General features: G+C 35.5%; 2 long non-coding RNA genes across 2 annotated transcripts; both read left to right on the top strand.

Annotated features, from left to right (window-relative positions):
• The first annotated feature begins 1022 nt into the window (after positions 1–1022).
• On the top strand, positions 1023–3039 carry LOC145651397 (uncharacterized). The gene is made up of 3 exons (XR_014117339.1): positions 1023–1372; positions 2740–2841; positions 2946–3039. It is a non-coding gene; the product is annotated as an uncharacterized LOC145651397 (long non-coding RNA).
• A 9738-nt stretch (positions 3040–12777) lies between these two features.
• Positions 12778–14794, top strand: LOC145651398 (uncharacterized). The gene is made up of 3 exons (XR_014117340.1): positions 12778–13127; positions 14495–14596; positions 14701–14794. It is a non-coding gene; the product is annotated as an uncharacterized LOC145651398 (long non-coding RNA).
• The last annotated feature ends 4421 nt before the right edge of the window (positions 14795–19215 follow it).

Here is a 19215-nt window from a genome sequence, read left to right as displayed (position 1 = left end):
AAATACCAATGGTCTGGTGGTTAAAGAGGAGCATGTTAACTACTGGAGGGCTGCTGGTTTGAATTCTTGTAGTTCTGGCTGGTAACTGGGCTGTAAACTGGAGGTTTGTTAGTAATGTAAATACTACCATTTGAGCCTTTAGTGCCCATGACAAACTGCTTGTCCTCTGTCCAGCTCATAAGCATATATGGGCTGGTGCCACAGATTCCATTTAACTATATGAGAATGTTTGTGGAGCCCAAGGATAACATTATACATTTGGACATTTAACATGCAAATCTGTAAAACAAACAAGGTCATTGGCCAAGTTGTCTCAACTAATTTGCATTGGAAATTACAAGGAAGGTGTAAAAGGGGTTAGAGTGCATACAGCCAGGGAGTCAATGAATGATTGTTTAAATATTTTAAATGTAAAAGTGAAACATTAACAAAATTACTTTTATTACAATTTATTTTAGGGTTCCATGTGTTGGGCCCCTCTGGTCCTCTGGCTGTCCAACCTGGAGGCTCGGTGATGCTGCCCTGTTTTGTTCAAACTCCCATACCAGTGGAAGAGCTGGAAGTGGAGTGGAGAAGAACAGCCTCTGAAACTGTAGTGCATTTGTTCCAAGATGGAGAGAGTCAACCAGAGTCTCAGGACCAGGCTTACAATTATAGGGCACATTTCTTTACTAAGGAGATTGCCCATGGAAACTTTTCTTTCTTACTTAAAGATGTGACCACTAAGGATACAGGAGTTTACAAGTGTGTTGTTTATAGAAACCAGGAATCTAATGAAACTTTGATTGAAATAATGATGAGTGGTGGGTGAATCATAACATTATTTTTTTCACATATTCACACAATTATTGTCACACAGTTTAAATTGTTCTCTTGAAAAATGAAGTTGTCTATACTTTAAATATTGTGTTTTAGTTTTCAGAGCTGCCAATTAACTGAATATATTGTGCAATTTTATTGTCTGATCTGAGACTTTACAACTGTACTTTAATATTTCAAATGATTATTCTTCTAGTGTATTTGACTGTGTCTGGAGGTCATGTTGTTTCTGTATATGCGGGAGAGGACAGCACTCTGAACTGCTCTGTACACTCCCACATCCCTCCTGAGGAGCTTGAAGAAGTCTCATGGAAGAAAAGGAAAACAGATGAAGACATGGTAGTGTTGCAATTTATAAATGGTCAGACTGTGCCAGAGTCAATCCATGAAACATACAGAGACAGAGTTGAGCTCTTCAGCCGTGAGGAAATCCACAAAGGAAACTTCTCGCTTAGGCTGAAGAACATTCAGACTGAAGACAAAGGCTTCTACATATGTGAAGTATTCCATGAAGACCTATCAGCTAACACCACAGTGGAAGTACAGCAGCTGGGTGAGTAAGCATTTTTGTTCTCGGTGTGGTGCAAAGCATGTGGGTGATGTAGGGGAGCTGGAGCACAACATGACCTAACAGATATGTAGTGAATCACTGCTGGGACTTGAGGAATGTACAAATATCCATCTGCTCAGGAGCTATGACTCCATTAATGATTTTACAGCAAGAGGGTAAAAACAATAGCAAGCCAGAATCCAACACTGTTTAAACCATAATCTGTTTAAACCAGAAGCACTGTCAGGAATCCCTGCATATCTGAGCTCCATCTACTCAAGGACATCAGTTACGCTGGAGCATCTGAAGTGGAAGAACATGGATGATGAAGACTCGTCTCAATAAATTAGTTAGCTAGATAGCTATCTAGTGTTAATGTTAAAATTAGCCACTTTAATCCATGTTATGAGCTATAACATTTTACATTCTGAAATACTTTTTTCTTGATCAATAAATTAATTCCATCAAACATACTAAATAATTGCAGTGGAATTGGAATATTAGTAACTTAATCCAAGGGTATTAAAACAAGAAAGAAAATATTTACTTTCTGACATTCTTGTGGGAATGATATGGAAATGTCTGTTAACATCACAGTAGCAGTGTGAGTGCAGTTTTCCACATAGTTTAATCCTAAACAATCTCAGGTTCTGTACTGAGATAATTTTTTTCTTTGTATGGCAGATAAAGTACTGCTCTAAATTTGCCATCTTAAACGTTGCATTGTTACCATGGCAACATTTACAGTTGCACAGAGTGTTGCTGTTGAGTGCACAAGTTTCTAAATCACAAAACATTTTGTGATTGTGCATGCTTGCCCAATGTGGGTTGCATTCGAATTAATTCAAATCATTTGTGGGTGTGTTTATGTTTGTCCTCTCACCCCATCGCCCTCTTTATTTCTTTGACATTTAGATGGATAGTTTATGTGATTAAGGAAAAGTGCTGTAGTTTTGTTATTCTCTTGCTGATACTTTGCTTGTCCTTCTTTTAAATTTTAAAATTTTAAATAAGATCCACTTATTAATTGTGAAACCTACAATCTGAATAGCTGATTAGTCGCCTCAACAATCAATAGATATTTTAACTGCCAAGATAGTTGTTAGGTGTAGCCCATTAATATATATATTTTTTTGTTTGTTTGTTTGTTTGTTTTTTGTTTTTTTGTTTTTTTGTTAATGCATTGCCTGGCATTTCAAAAAGTAGCATCACCATGCAAATTTTGAAAAACAAACAACACAGCTAGAAGCACAAATTAGTATAATAGAAAATACAATTACACAAGTCAGGAGTGGTTCTGTTTTTCATTCACATTTTTCATTTTTACATTTGAATGACATTGTATAAGCACTGATTTCTGTGCCACACAGGTTTTTCCAGTATGCACACAGGGGTGTTGTGTTTCTGTATCCTGGCATTTGTACTTCTACTTGTGCTAGGCTACGCAGCATACACTTCTATAAAAAATAACAGTAAGTCAGGTTGATTTGATTATTCCTAAAATTAAGAAGTTATGAAACATATTAATGAAGTTGACGCTTTGAAGTTGTATGCACATGTTTTATCTCCTCTACAGAAAACACCAAATCAGACTTGGCTCTACAGTGCACATTTGTCTGCTGTCCAACCATTGCTTTGGCCCTTGCCTTCATCCTTTGGGGTGTGACCGAGGGTAGGTACTTGTAGTTAATATTTTATACTTTTTAGTTATTGTTATGTTAACTGTAATAATATCAATATAGCAAAAACAGGATACATTGTTAAATTTTAACATTTTGATATCGCTTGATTCACAAATCCGTAAACATGCAATAAGAGTGACTTCTTGTTAGAGATGAAAACTTGGAGTGGTTCCTTAATTTTTGCCAGTACTACAGATGTCTAGGTCAGCTGAAAATTGTAAAAATCTCATTTTCATTTCCTGGCTGTTTGAAAAATGCAAGAAATTTGCTTATTCACCAAGATAAAGCTGTTTGATACAGGTAAGGCAAGTGGACTGCATAATGAGGCAGGTTCTAAGGGGGGATTTGTCCTCCTTCAGAGTGTCAGTCAGAACACTGGAGTGTTAGTAGTGATATTCAACTCTTTAATAAAATTCAACAATGCAACATATTAGGCATTCACTATGCACATTAACACACAGGCTCAGGTTTATTCATTTTAGACAAAAGGTTAAGTATTTGAGGTGTAAAATATGAAGTGAGAAGTATGTAGAGGATATGAAGAGTGAAGTATGGAGCATGAGAAGTACGGTCTGGAATAAGAAAACAGAACATACATTCCAATAATCATTCCATCATCATCAGTGCTAGTCATTCGTATAGAGTAATATATTCACAGTGAATCTGCTATGCAATATGAATATGCATTAATTAATTAGGTTTCCATCAGTGCCCTCTAGAAGGGGAGAATGTGGTAGTCCTTCTATATTCTTGCATGTGAAGTTCTAAAACTAGTTTGACAAGATAACATTACGAACATCATTAGTGAGGAATAATAAGAGTATAAAATTAGCAACTCAGTAGGCTAATACCGTAATGTGTTTATAACAGTCAATTCTAAGTTAGATCTCAAGCAAACATTGACAATGGCCAAACATGTACTCTTAACTAAAATGTACAGTAGGTAATCAACGTACATTAGGTCAAGGACGCCATTGCACAAGAAATGTGAATAACGAGGAACAGTCACTGGCTACATTCGCTCCAATGTCTCTTCTGGAACTATTGTTGGTGATGTCAGATGTAGCAAGTGTTGTCACTCCTTAATGAAGCATACCTTTAGGAATGGTCTTTCCAACAAAAGCAGTAACTGATGTACTACACTAGTCTTTTAGAACATGCAAAATTGACTGAAAAATTACCAGTGTGAAATGATTAACACATTAACACATTAATGCTATCGCACAAATAACTAACTGAACATAGCTAACTTTTACATAACTATTGTAATATTTCACATTGTGTTAGCAAGTTTAATAGATAGAGGATGACCGTCCATCTGCGCTTCATCTGCATGTGTTTTAATGAACAGCCCATTACCATCTCCATCAACTCCCATGCTAAAGTGTGTTTAGATGTTTCCTGTGAGGACTCTGGCCAGAATGAGTTGTTGCTTCTCACTGATCAATCTGAATTCCTCTGCCACTCACTTCACTTCTTTATCCCTTGCTGTATATTTTGTTAGTTATTTCTTAGCTCACTGCTCTTGGACTATGTCATTTAGTTTTGGGTTACAGAGACACACACAAAGGCCTGATGTGGTTGTCCACCCAAGATCATTTTGTTGCTGTAACACTCTGTTTTGACTGTGAAGGGCTTATCATTAACATTTAATTATTTGGTTTCTCTGCAGGGTTTCTTGCTGAGGTGGCTACTTGCTCAGCTCTGAATCTTTTAAGGATTCTTTCCCTGCTTTGGGTTACTTCTCATTTCAAGACATTTCCAGGTATGTTATATAAAGCAGTCTTTCAGGGAATGATGGAAGTTAATGAATAGATATAAAAAGAAATGCACTTTATTAACTACCCTGTTCCTTTTAATACAACTACCCTATCTCTACAATGATTGTCACCTTATTAGCTGCAGGTAGGTCAGTGGTTAAGGTAGTTGACTTGTATTCAAAAGGTTGCTGGTTTAAGCCCCACCGCTACCAAGTTGTTACTGCTGGGCCCCTGAGCAAGGCCCTTGACCCTCAAGGGTCATAATTGTAAGCTGCTTTGGATAAAAGTGTCATGTAAATAATTCTCTGTAGTGTAATTTGATACTTGCTGTAGATGTTTGAGTAATTTCTATGATCCTTGTGTGCTCCAAAATGCAAAAACATTTACATTTGACTGTTTTCAAGAATAATGGAGCCACTACAGTGGTGTGCACAGAAACAACACTAAACACTCAATGAAGCAACTCTGACCAACCAAGTTTTTGAAAGTTAGCTATTGCTGTGTAGTATTATTAGTATTTTAAATCATCATAAATATTATTAGTATTAAAAACATCTAGATCGCTAAATTGATTGAGCAAATTCTTATCTTTCTCTTCAAGAACACAAAGTTCTAGTGCTGCTTGCCAACAGTTTGTGTATCTATAAATATAAACAGACTAAGCTGCTTATACTTCCATTCTCATAAAAAATATTTATGTAGACTATGTAATTAACTTATGAATCCATTAGCAATGCTTGGGATCCAAGTGCATTAAGTCTACATTAAGACTCAGATGGAAGATCTGGGAATTGTGTCTTATTGAAATGACAGATTCACAGTGAGTCATGTTATGATTTTGCTCATAATGGTTTTAACCTCTGACATTATTCTATTACAGAGAATATCAGAAGATTTATAAAAAAAACTGCAGTTTCTCAAGGATATGCTTTAATAACTGCAGTCATTTATTCAGGTATGTATGCAAAATACTCTTTACTCAACAATGGGGGCAATTAATGTATCAATAAAATATTTTGTAACATCTATCAATATCAACTTTAAAAATAATATGAACTGAATGTTCTGAATGCACTGATTTGTCTTACTTATATCTTGTGACAAAAATATTTGGGCCAAATTATATAATTAAATTTAAACAATTAATTTCTTTTGTGCTAAATAACAGCTTGTTATTGGAACTGAACAGTACCTTGCAAAGGTATCCAGTGTTAAATATCCTTTTCAATATTTTCTTACCTCAACTATTACTATAACATAAAATATAACTTTTAGCAGATTAAATTTGGATTTCCTCCACTGATCTACAATGATTCATGTATCATTGCTTTGCAAATTAAAATAGTCAACTCTATAAAACAGAAAATCTAAAATTAAAAATGGTTCACATGCAAAATACACATGCATCAATAACCATCATGACCATTTGGTATTCTTATTAACTCTTACCAACAGTGAATTGTGCTGTATGTCTTTTGGTTAAAATGCTATTAGCCTCTTACATGCCTGTCTCCCCCATATTGCATGTGTTACCTCGATGTTTTATAGAAGTATGTATGAATAGTTGTATATGACACTGACACTGGGTAGATAGTTCCTGTTAACATGAAAGACTCTGTTTAGTCACTAACTGCTCCACAGTAATATATGCAGGAAGGCTTATATTAGTGACAGAGTGTCTGCAGTTAGGATGGAAAATCTAGGTTTAATCAACAAAGTAATTTACAGCGAACTATTATCATTGACAGACGTGAGATGCATTGTGTTATATGCTTTATACAGACCACAGTTACCCAGTTATCAGCTTTTTTTAAGGCATGTCTTAAACACAGTACAAGCCACGCCACTCTTCATGACAGAACGTACTTGTTAGGAACATAAGGGACCTGGTTACAGTTTGTTAAAACATAGATGTAAAAGTCAGTTGATTCCTGGAACATGGGTTCATAGACAAATGAGATGAAGATTAAACAGAGTAAACAGAGTAACCCTAGAAGAAACAGAGTAACCCTAGAGTAAACAGAGTAACCCTAGAATAACAGAGTAACCCTAGAGTAAACAGAGTAACCCTAGAGTAAACAGAGTAACCCTAGAATAACAGAGTAACCCTAGAGTAAACAGAGTAACCCTAGAGTAAACAGAGTAATCCTAGAATAACAGAGTAACCCTAGAGTAAACAGAGTAACCCTAGAATAAACAGAGCAACCCTAGAATAAACAGAGTAACCCTAGAATAACAGAGTAACCCTAGAAGAAACAGAGTAACCCTAGAGTAACAGAGTAACCCTAGAGTAAGAGTAACCCTAGAATAACAGAGTAACCCTAGAGTAAACAGAGTAACCCTAGAATAACAGAGTCACCCTAGAGTAAACAGAGTAACCCTAGAATAACAGAGTCACCCTAGAGTAAACAGAGTAACCCTAGAGTAAACAGAGTAACCCTAGAATAACAGAGTAACCCTAGAGTAACAGAGTAACCCTAGAGTAAACAGAGTAACCCTAGAATAACAGACTAACCCTAGAGTAACAGAGTAACCCTAGAATAACAGAGTAACCCTAGAATAAGAGAGTAACCCTAGAATAACAGAGTAACCCTAGAATAACAGAGTAACCCTAGAGTAAACAGAGTAACCCTAGAGTAACAGAGTAACCCTAGAATAACAGAGTAACCCTAGAATAAACAGAGTAACCCTAGAGTAAACAGATTAACCCTAGAATAACAGAGTAACCCTAGAGTAAACAGAGTAACCCTAGAATAACAGAGTAACCCTAGAATAAACAGAGTAACCCTAGAGTAAACAGAGTAACCCTAGAGTAAACAGAGTAACCCTAGAGTAACAGAGTAACCCTAGAATAAGAGAGTAACCCTAGAGTAAACAGAGTAACCCTAGAATAATGCAGGACAATGCTCCATCGCATGCATCGAAGTACTCCACTGCGTGGCTAGCCAGTAATGGCCTTAAAGATGAAAGATGAAATAATGACATGGCCCTTACCTTACCTAAACCCTATTGAGAATTTGTGGGCTCTTCTTAAATGGGAGATTTACAGTGAAGGAAAATAGTACAGCTCTCTGAACAGTTGCTGGGAGGCTATGGTTGCTGCTGCACAAAAAGTTGATCGTCAACAGATTGACCGAATCAATGGGAGGCTTATGAAAAGAAAAGAAAGGTGGCTATATGGGTCACTGATTTTTTTTTAATGTCAGAAATGTTTATTTGTAAATTTTGAGTTGTTTGTTTATTATTCTCACTTTAACAGATGAAAATCGACAAGTGAGATGGGAAAATGTCAGTTTTTCATTTAGTTGCATAATAATTCTGCACAATAATAGTTGCGGAATATTTATGCACACATAGATATTCTTCTAAGAAAGCCAAAACCTCACGTAAATATTCAGATTTGAGGTTTATTAACATTTTTGGATTGACAGAGAGCACTGTAGTGGTTCAATAATAAAATGCATCCTCAAAAATACAACTTGCCTAATAATTGTGCTCCACGACAGTATACACAACAATATTATATCCTATATCACTGAAACCTTTTACTATAGAATCTGAAGTTAGCTATTAAAATAAGAAAATATATCAACATATTGCTAACAATAGAGAATATATATTGGTTCTGACCCTTCAAGTCAGAAACATTTCCTTCCTCGCTGATTTGAGATCTAGTTAGCTAGCTAAAATGTTGTGCAAAAAGATAACTGCTGCTGAAGTTTAGAGCCTTTAGGGGTTTGATTACTTTGTTGAAGAAGAATATGAAAATTACAGAGATCAATGGCTAAATTAATGTTATTTTACAATGTTATAAAACAATAGTCATGACTTGTGTTTGACACAATTTACAGTCCTTTAGTAAATATTTACTTTGTTTTTTTGTGTGAAAGTAAACTGGTGATGAATGCATATGTTTTTCGCCATATTAAATACGGTTCTGTGCATTTGAGACTTTTTTGTTTTTTGCAGTTTTTTGGTTATAGTTGTTTTAATGCACATTTTTTCTTGCACACATGAAGCTTGACATATTGATACTCCATGAAGCTTTATATATATATATATATATATATATATATATATATATATATATATATATATATATATATATATATATATATATAAAAGTCATTGTTCAGTCACATTTTAGGCCCTCTAAGATATTGTGAAATTAGAATGAGAGACACTTTTACTCAGTAAACGATTGTACAAATGGTGATTTTAGACATTTATTACACATTGCTATATGTTGTGGGCAATGCTGTCTTCCAGGATTCCATGCCAGAATTCCTTTACTCACTCTTTTGCTTGTGGTTCTATGAGGACTTCTTCTGACATTTGAGTTCCTGGTAGTATTTCTTTTTAGTCTCTGGCATTGACGGTAGCTGTTGCTTACATCAGTTTTTTGACTTGGTGAGGTGAGGTTAACTTAGTCGTTCTTGGATATCAAAGAGGGCCTGATATATATATTACTCTATGCACCCGTTTTCTTTTTCAGACAGAGCACTCTCAACCATTTCACTGTGAGTTATACTGTGTATGACTATGTATGTGACAAATAAACCAAACTTGAACTTGAACTTGAACTTGAACTTGATTCACAGCTGCTATTTGCTCACAAATTGCCTTTGTAAGGCGCGGTTTGTTAAGCTAATGGTTATGGCTAATGAGACGGTATCATGCAGCTTGCTGCTTGTTCTTGGTCCGATATCAGGTCTTGAGCCACCTTCCGAGGGGACTGCAATGGTAATTACAGATGCTGTTTCTGACATTCTCTAGCATAGCTATGGTTTCAGGTGTGGGACTCTGTCATCAGACATCAGCAGCTGGAGCTTCTTTTTATTGATCCATCTCCTTGTGGTAAACAAACTTGTTCTCAACAGCGTAGTAGTACTCCTACATAGCCCACTTTAGTCTTGTTGATTTACTAGCCATATGGTGGACTTTGCCTGCGCAGATGATGCCATAAAATATAGATCATCTTGAGATTGAGGCTTGATTAGGTAACTACATGAGGACCGGGACAATCAATAGCTGATTTTTCTACTACAGCTTGTTCAGCAGTCACTGGAGTACGTGACCCTTGTTTACCTATGCAATGTGGCATGGGTTTATTCTTGTTTGTGTATTCATTGTTGGATGCAGTTTAACATCATGCCCAAGATATTTATTATTATTGTTGTTGCTGTTATTGTTATATTATATTGTTATTGTTATATGTTATTGTTATATTGTTCTTATATTATTGTTTTACCTGCAAAGGAACACTTATTGCCATGTAATTTCATGGGTGCCTACAACCTTTGCAGAGTAATGTATATCGTGTATGATAATAATTTATACACACACACACACACACACACACACACACACACACACACACACACACACACACACACACGCACCTTATAGTGTGACCTTATAAATGACCTTATAGAGTGTCCATTATAATGTTTTCATTATAGTGGTTCAAAGTGCATTAAATAAAATCTTATTTGTTTCTACAAGGTTTCAGAAATATGCTGCTCTGTCTGTAACAATAGCCTGATGGTCAGGACTGATCAGGAGACATCAGGAGACATACAACTTCAGCAGTTTCACTGTTGAGCTAAAAACTAAACCTCATGTGTGTGTTTAACTCATCGATTGTGTGATTAACTATTGTGTGATTAATTATTTTAGCAAGTCAGCATTTTCTTCAGAAAATTAGATCTTAATAATTTTTTTCTTTTGCATGATATTACAGGTCAATTATATATAATTGTATACATGCTTGGGGCAGTCAGGCTCATTTGTGTGAACTCCATCTCATTAATAGCAGAACTGATCCTGAAAACACGTGAGTGAGCTCTGCATTTTAAATTGATTCCTTTACTAATTAGTATAATTGTGTGTATGTATAAATGGCACTTTTATGTAACCTATGAAAATTAAACAAAATGTTGCTTTACTCTTTGAATTACAGTTCATAACTGTTTAAAGTAGTGTTGATTTGTAATCTTAGACATGTATTATATTTTATTATTATTTTTCTTCTTCTTCTTCTTCTTCTTCTTCTTATTATTATTATTATTATTATTATTATTATTATTATTATTATTATTATTATTATTATTATTGTTATACAGACATATACTTTCTTATATTATAGTAAATTGCAGCTTCACATTAATAGACCAGAATACCTTTGGTACATGTATCAGTCTGTTCATAGCAGCATTTACATGAAGATATGATCATATTTTTACATAATTGTGTTTTATCGGTTGAGGAGTGCATGTTCTACAATCACAAAATCTCCATTAAAGAAAGTCCTAGTGATCGCTGTTTCTCTTTCAATCATTAGGAAATGGTGAACGCACACTGATGGATCTGAGAGTGATTCTTCTGCCATCTGAATGTGTCTTTGCCATATGCTGTCTTGCTTTAGCAATATCTGCATTCTGTAAGTATAATATATAAACATGACCCAATCTGAGCGCTGACATACACAATGAGCTATAGCATGAGCTGAGAAACTAAGCTGCTATATATATATAACCATATAGCTATATATATATAACCATTTGCCTAAAAGCAGAAATTAGAATAATAGAAAATACAGTTATACAAGTCAGGAGTGGTACTGTTTTTTATTCACATATAATTATTACATTGGAATGACATTGTATAAGCATTGATTTCTGTGCCATGAGAAGGACTCATTTAATGAACCTGATGTCTTTAATACTGCGTAGCTTATTCTCTCTGTCATAGTTGCCTGCATTTGGGTGGCAGTGGTATTCAGATGTCAGTCCTCACGGTTGAGGTCCTACAGGTTAAAATAGAACTGAGACTTTAATACAGTGATTTTCAGATCTCAGTCCACAAGATCCAGGTCCTACTGATTCACAGAAACATTTAATCAAGTGATTACAAAATCTAGGACCAAATTTGGATTCAAGGCCAAATACCAATGGTCTGGTGGTTAAAGAGGAGCATGTTAACTACTGGAGGGCTGCTGGTTTGAATTCTTGTAGTTCTGGCTGGTAACTGGGCTGTAAACTGGAGGTTTGTTAGTAATGTAAATACTACCATTTGAGCCTTTAGTGCCCATGACAAACTGCTTGTCCTCTGTCCAGCTCATAAGCATATATGGGCTGGTGCCACAGATTCCATTTAACTATATGAGAATGTTTGTGGAGCCCAAGGATAACATTATACATTTGGACATTTAACATGCAAATCTGTAAAACAAACAAGGTCATTGGCCAAGTTGTCTCAACTAATTTGCATTGGAAATTACAAGGAAGGTGTAAAAGGGGTTAGAGTGCATACAGCCAGGGAGTCAATGAATGATTGTTTAAATATTTTAAATGTAAAAGTGAAACATTAACAAAATTACTTTTATTACAATTTATTTTAGGGTTCCATGTGTTGGGCCCCTCTGGTCCTCTGGCTGTCCAACCTGGAGGCTCGGTGATGCTGCCCTGTTTTGTTCAAACTCCCATACCAGTGGAAGAGCTGGAAGTGGAGTGGAGAAGAACAGCCTCTGAAACTGTAGTGCATTTGTTCCAAGATGGAGAGAGTCAACCAGAGTCTCAGGACCAGGCTTACAATTATAGGGCACATTTCTTTACTAAGGAGATTGCCCATGGAAACTTTTCTTTCTTACTTAAAGATGTGACCACTAAGGATACAGGAGTTTACAAGTGTGTTGTTTATAGAAACCAGGAATCTAATGAAACTTTGATTGAAATAATGATGAGTGGTGGGTGAATCATAACATTATTTTTTTCACATATTCACACAATTATTGTCACACAGTTTAAATTGTTCTCTTGAAAAATGAAGTTGTCTATACTTTAAATATTGTGTTTTAGTTTTCAGAGCTGCCAATTAACTGAATATATTGTGCAATTTTATTGTCTGATCTGAGACTTTACAACTGTACTTTAATATTTCAAATGATTATTCTTCTAGTGTATTTGACTGTGTCTGGAGGTCATGTTGTTTCTGTATATGCGGGAGAGGACAGCACTCTGAACTGCTCTGTACACTCCCACATCCCTCCTGAGGAGCTTGAAGAAGTCTCATGGAAGAAAAGGAAAACAGATGAAGACATGGTAGTGTTGCAATTTATAAATGGTCAGACTGTGCCAGAGTCAATCCATGAAACATACAGAGACAGAGTTGAGCTCTTCAGCCGTGAGGAAATCCACAAAGGAAACTTCTCGCTTAGGCTGAAGAACATTCAGACTGAAGACAAAGGCTTCTACATATGTGAAGTATTCCATGAAGACCTATCAGCTAACACCACAGTGGAAGTACAGCAGCTGGGTGAGTAAGCATTTTTGTTCTCGGTGTGGTGCAAAGCATGTGGGTGATGTAGGGGAGCTGGAGCACAACATGACCTAACAGATATGTAGTGAATCACTGCTGGGACTTGAGGAATGTACAAATATCCATCTGCTCAGGAGCTATGACTCCATTAATGATTTTACAGCAAGAGGGTAAAAACAATAGCAAGCCAGAATCCAACACTGTTTAAACCATAATCTGTTTAAACCAGAAGCACTGTCAGGAATCCCTGCATATCTGAGCTCCATCTACTCAAGGACATCAGTTACGCTGGAGCATCTGAAGTGGAAGAACATGGATGATGAAGACTCGTCTCAATAAATTAGTTAGCTAGATAGCTATCTAGTGTTAATGTTAAAATTAGCCACTTTAATCCATGTTATGAGCTATAACATTTTACATTCTGAAATACTTTTTTCTTGATCAATAAATTAATTCCATCAAACATACTAAATAATTGCAGTGGAATTGGAATATTAGTAACTTAATCCAAGGGTATTAAAACAAGAAAGAAAATATTTACTTTCTGACATTCTTGTGGGAATGATATGGAAATGTCTGTTAACATCACAGTAGCAGTGTGAGTGCAGTTTTCCACATAGTTTAATCCTAAACAATCTCAGGTTCTGTACTGAGATAATTTTTTTCTTTGTATGGCAGATAAAGTACTGCTCTAAATTTGCCATCTTAAACGTTGCATTGTTACCATGGCAACATTTACAGTTGCACAGAGTGTTGCTGTTGAGTGCACAAGTTTCTAAATCACAAAACATTTTGTGATTGTGCATGCTTGCCCAATGTGGGTTGCATTCGAATTAATTCAAATCATTTGTGGGTGTGTTTATGTTTGTCCTCTCACCCCATCGCCCTCTTTATTTCTTTGACATTTAGATGGATAGTTTATGTGATTAAGGAAAAGTGCTGTAGTTTTGTTATTCTCTTGCTGATACTTTGCTTGTCCTTCTTTTAAATTTTAAAATTTTAAATAAGATCCACTTATTAATTGTGAAACCTACAATCTGAATAGCTGATTAGTCGCCTCAACAATCAATAGATATTTTAACTGCCAAGATAGTTGTTAGGTGTAGCCCATTAATATATATATTTTTTTGTTTGTTTGTTTGTTTGTTTTTTGTTTTTTTGTTTTTTTGTTAATGCATTGCCTGGCATTTCAAAAAGTAGCATCACCATGCAAATTTTGAAAAACAAACAACACAGCTAGAAGCACAAATTAGTATAATAGAAAATACAATTACACAAGTCAGGAGTGGTTCTGTTTTTCATTCACATTTTTCATTTTTACATTTGAATGACATTGTATAAGCACTGATTTCTGTGCCACACAGGTTTTTCCAGTATGCACACAGGGGTGTTGTGTTTCTGTATCCTGGCATTTGTACTTCTACTTGTGCTAGGCTACGCAGCATACACTTCTATAAAAAATAACAGTAAGTCAGGTTGATTTGATTATTCCTAAAATTAAGAAGTTATGAAACATATTAATGAAGTTGACGCTTTGAAGTTGTATGCACATGTTTTATCTCCTCTACAGAAAACACCAAATCAGACTTGGCTCTACAGTGCACATTTGTCTGCTGTCCAACCATTGCTTTGGCCCTTGCCTTCATCCTTTGGGGTGTGACCGAGGGTAGGTACTTGTAGTTAATATTTTATACTTTTTAGTTATTGTTATGTTAACTGTAATAATATCAATATAGCAAAAACAGGATACATTGTTAAATTTTAACATTTTGATATCGCTTGATTCACAAATCCGTAAACATGCAATAAGAGTGACTTCTTGTTAGAGATGAAAACTTGGAGTGGTTCCTTAATTTTTGCCAGTACTACAGATGTCTAGGTCAGCTGAAAATTGTAAAAATCTCATTTTCATTTCCTGGCTGTTTGAAAAATGCAAGAAATTTGCTTATTCACCAAGATAAAGCTGTTTGATACAGGTAAGGCAAGTGGACTGCATAATGAGGCAGGTTCTAAGGGGGGATTTGTCCTCCTTCAGAGTGTCAGTCAGAACACTGGAGTGTTAGTAGTGATATTCAACTCTTTAATAAAATTCAACAATGCAACATATTAGGCATTCACTATGCACATTAACACACAGGCTCAGGTTTATTCATTTTAGACAAAAGGTTAAGTATTTGAGGTGTAAAATATGAAGTGAGAAGTATGTAGAGGATATGAAGAGTGAAGTATGGAGCATGAGAAGTACGGTCTGGAATAAGAAAACAGAACATACATTCCAATAATCATTCCATCATCATCAGTGCTAGTCATTCGTATAGAGTAATATATTCACAGTGAATCTGCTATGCAATATGAATATGCATTAATTAATTAGGTTTCCATCAGTGCCCTCTAGAAGGGGAGAATGTGGTAGTCCTTCTATATTCTTGCATGTGAAGTTCTAAAACTAGTTTGACAAGATAACATTACGAACATCATTAGTGAGGAATAATAAGAGTATAAAATTAGCAACTCAGTAGGCTAATACCGTAATGTGTTTATAACAGTCAATTCTAAGTTAGATCTCAAGCAAACATTGACAATGGCCAAACATGTACTCTTAACTAAAATGTACAGTAGGTAATCAACGTACATTAGGTCAAGGACGCCATTGCACAAGAAATGTGAATAACGAGGAACAGTCACTGGCTACATTCGCTCCAATGTCTCTTCTGGAACTATTGTTGGTGATGTCAGATGTAGCAAGTGTTGTCACTCCTTAATGAAGCATACCTTTAGGAATGGTCTTTCCAACAAAAGCAGTAACTGATGTACTACACTAGTCTTTTAGAACATGCAAAATTGACTGAAAAATTACCAGTGTGAAATGATTAACACATTAACACATTAATGCTATCGCACAAATAACTAACTGAACATAGCTAACTTTTACATAACTATTGTAATATTTCACATTGTGTTAGCAAGTTTAATAGATAGAGGATGACCGTCCATCTGCGCTTCATCTGCATGTGTTTTAATGAACAGCCCATTACCATCTCCATCAACTCCCATGCTAAAGTGTGTTTAGATGTTTCCTGTGAGGACTCTGGCCAGAATGAGTTGTTGCTTCTCACTGATCAATCTGAATTCCTCTGCCACTCACTTCACTTCTTTATCCCTTGCTGTATATTTTGTTAGTTATTTCTTAGCTCACTGCTCTTGGACTATATGTCATTTAGTTTTGGGTTACAGAGACACACACAAAGGCCTGATGTGGTTGTCCACCCAAGATCATTTTGTTGCTGTAACACTCTGTTTTGACTGTGAAGGGCTTATCATTAACATTTAATTATTTGGTTTCTCTGCAGGGTTTCTTGCTGAGGTGGCTACTTGCTCAGCTCTGAATCTTTTAAGGATTCTTTCCCTGCTTTGGGTTACTTCTCATTTCAAGACATTTCCAGGTATGTTATATAAAGCAGTCTTTCAGGGAATGATGGAAGTTAATGAATAGATATAAAAAGAAATGCACTTTATTAACTACCCTGTTCCTTTTAATACAACTACCCTATCTCTACAATGATTGTCACCTTATTAGCTGCAGGTAGGTCAGTGGTTAAGGTAGTTGACTTGTATTCAAAAGGTTGCTGGTTTAAGCCCCACCGCTACCAAGTTGTTACTGCTGGGCCCCTGAGCAAGGCCCTTGACCCTCAAGGGTCATAATTGTAAGCTGCTTTGGATAAAAGTGTCATGTAAATAATTCTCTGTAGTGTAATTTGATACTTGCTGTAGATGTTTGAGTAATTTCTATGATCCTTGTGTGCTCCAAAATGCAAAAACATTTACATTTGACTGTTTTCAAGAATAATGGAGCCACTACAGTGGTGTGCACAGAAACAACACTAAACACTCAATGAAGCAACTCTGACCAACCAAGTTTTTGAAAGTTAGCTATTGCTGTGTAGTATTATTAGTATTTTAAATCATCATAAATATTATTAGTATTAAAAACATCTAGATCGCTAAATTGATTGAGCAAATTCTTATCTTTCTCTTCAAGAACACAAAGTTCTAGTGCTGCTTGCCAACAGTTTGTGTATCTATAAATATAAACAGACTAAGCTGCTTATACTTCCATTCTCATAAAAAATATTTATGTAGACTATGTAATTAACTTATGAATCCATTAGCAATGCTTGGGATCCAAGTGCATTAAGTCTACATTAAGACTCAGATGGAAGATCTGGGAATTGTGTCTTATTGAGATGACAGATTCACAGTGAGTCATGTTATGATTTTGCTCATAATGGTTTTAACCTCTGACATTATTCTATTACAGAGAATATCAGAAGATTTATAAAAAAAACTGCAGTTTCTCAAGGATATGCTTTAATAACTGCAGTCATTTATTCAGGTATGTATGCAAAATACTCTTTACTCAACAATGGGGGCAATTAATGTATCAATAAAATATTTTGTAACATCTATCAATATCAACTTTAAAAATAATATGAACTGAATGTTCTGAATGCACTGATTTGTCTTACTTATATCTTGTGACAAAAATATTTGGGCCAAATTATATAATTAAATTTAAACAATTAATTTCTTTTGTGCTAAATAACAGCTTGTTATTGGAACTGAACAGTACCTTGCAAAGGTATCCAGTGTTAAATATCCTTTTCAATATTTTCTTACCTCAACTATTACTATAACATAAAATATAACTTTTAGCAGATTAAATTTGGATTTCCTCCACTGATCTACAATGATTCATGTATCATTGCTTTGCAAATTAAAATAGTCAACTCTATAAAACAGAAAATCTAAAATTAAAAATGGTTCACATGCAAAATACACATGCATCAATAACCATCATGACCATTTGGTATTCTTATTAACTCTTACCAACAGTGAATTGTGCTGTATGTCTTTTGGTTAAAATGCTATTAGCCTCTTACATGCCTGTCTCCCCCATATTGCATGTGTTACCTCGATGTTTTATAGAAGTATGTATGAATAGTTGTATATGACACTGACACTGGGTAGATAGTTCCTGTTAACATGAAAGACTCTGTTTAGTCACTAACTGCTCCACAGTAATATATGCAGGAAGGCTTATATTAGTGACAGAGTGTCTGCAGTTAGGATGGAAAATCTAGGTTTAATCAACAAAGTAATTTACAGCGAACTATTATCATTGACAGACGTGAGATGCATTGTGTTATATGCTTTATACAGACCACAGTTACCCAGTTATCAGCTTTTTTTAAGGCATGTCTTAAACACAGTACAAGCCACGCCACTCTTCATGACAGAACGTACTTGTTAGGAACATAAGGGACCTGGTTACAGTTTGTTAAAACATAGATGTAAAAGTCAGTTGATTCCTGGAACATGGGTTCATAGACAAATGAGATGAAGATTAAACAGAGTAAACAGAGTAACCCTAGAAGAAACAGAGTAACCCTAGAGTAAACAGAGTAACCCTAGAATAACAGAGTAACCCTAGAGTAAACAGAGTAACCCTAGAGTAAACAGAGTAACCCTAGAATAACAGAGTAACCCTAGAGTAAACAGAGTAACCCTAGAGTAAACAGAGTAATCCTAGAATAACAGAGTAACCCTAGAGTAAACAGAGTAACCCTAGAATAAACAGAGCAACCCTAGAATAAACAGAGTAACCCTAGAATAACAGAGTAACCCTAGAAGAAACAGAGTAACCCTAGAGTAACAGAGTAACCCTAGAGTAAGAGTAACCCTAGAATAACAGAGTAACCCTAGAGTAAACAGAGTAACCCTAGAATAACAGAGTCACCCTAGAGTAAACAGAGTAACCCTAGAATAACAGAGTCACCCTAGAGTAAACAGAGTAACCCTAGAGTAAACAGAGTAACCCTAGAATAACAGAGTAACCCTAGAGTAACAGAGTAACCCTAGAGTAAACAGAGTAACCCTAGAATAACAGACTAACCCTAGAGTAACAGAGTAACCCTAGAATAACAGAGTAACCCTAGAATAAGAGAGTAACCCTAGAATAACAGAGTAACCCTAGAATAACAGAGTAACCCTAGAGTAAACAGAGTAACCCTAGAGTAACAGAGTA

The sequence above is a fragment of the Electrophorus electricus genome, chromosome 15 (assembly GCF_041902795.1).
Source record: "Electrophorus electricus isolate QZ-2024a chromosome 15, ASM4190279v1, whole genome shotgun sequence".
NCBI classification, from domain to species: Eukaryota; Metazoa; Chordata; class Actinopteri; order Gymnotiformes; family Gymnotidae; genus Electrophorus; species Electrophorus electricus.
Note: the sequence above shows the minus strand (reverse complement) of the source record. Positions and strands in the feature narration are given on the sequence as shown.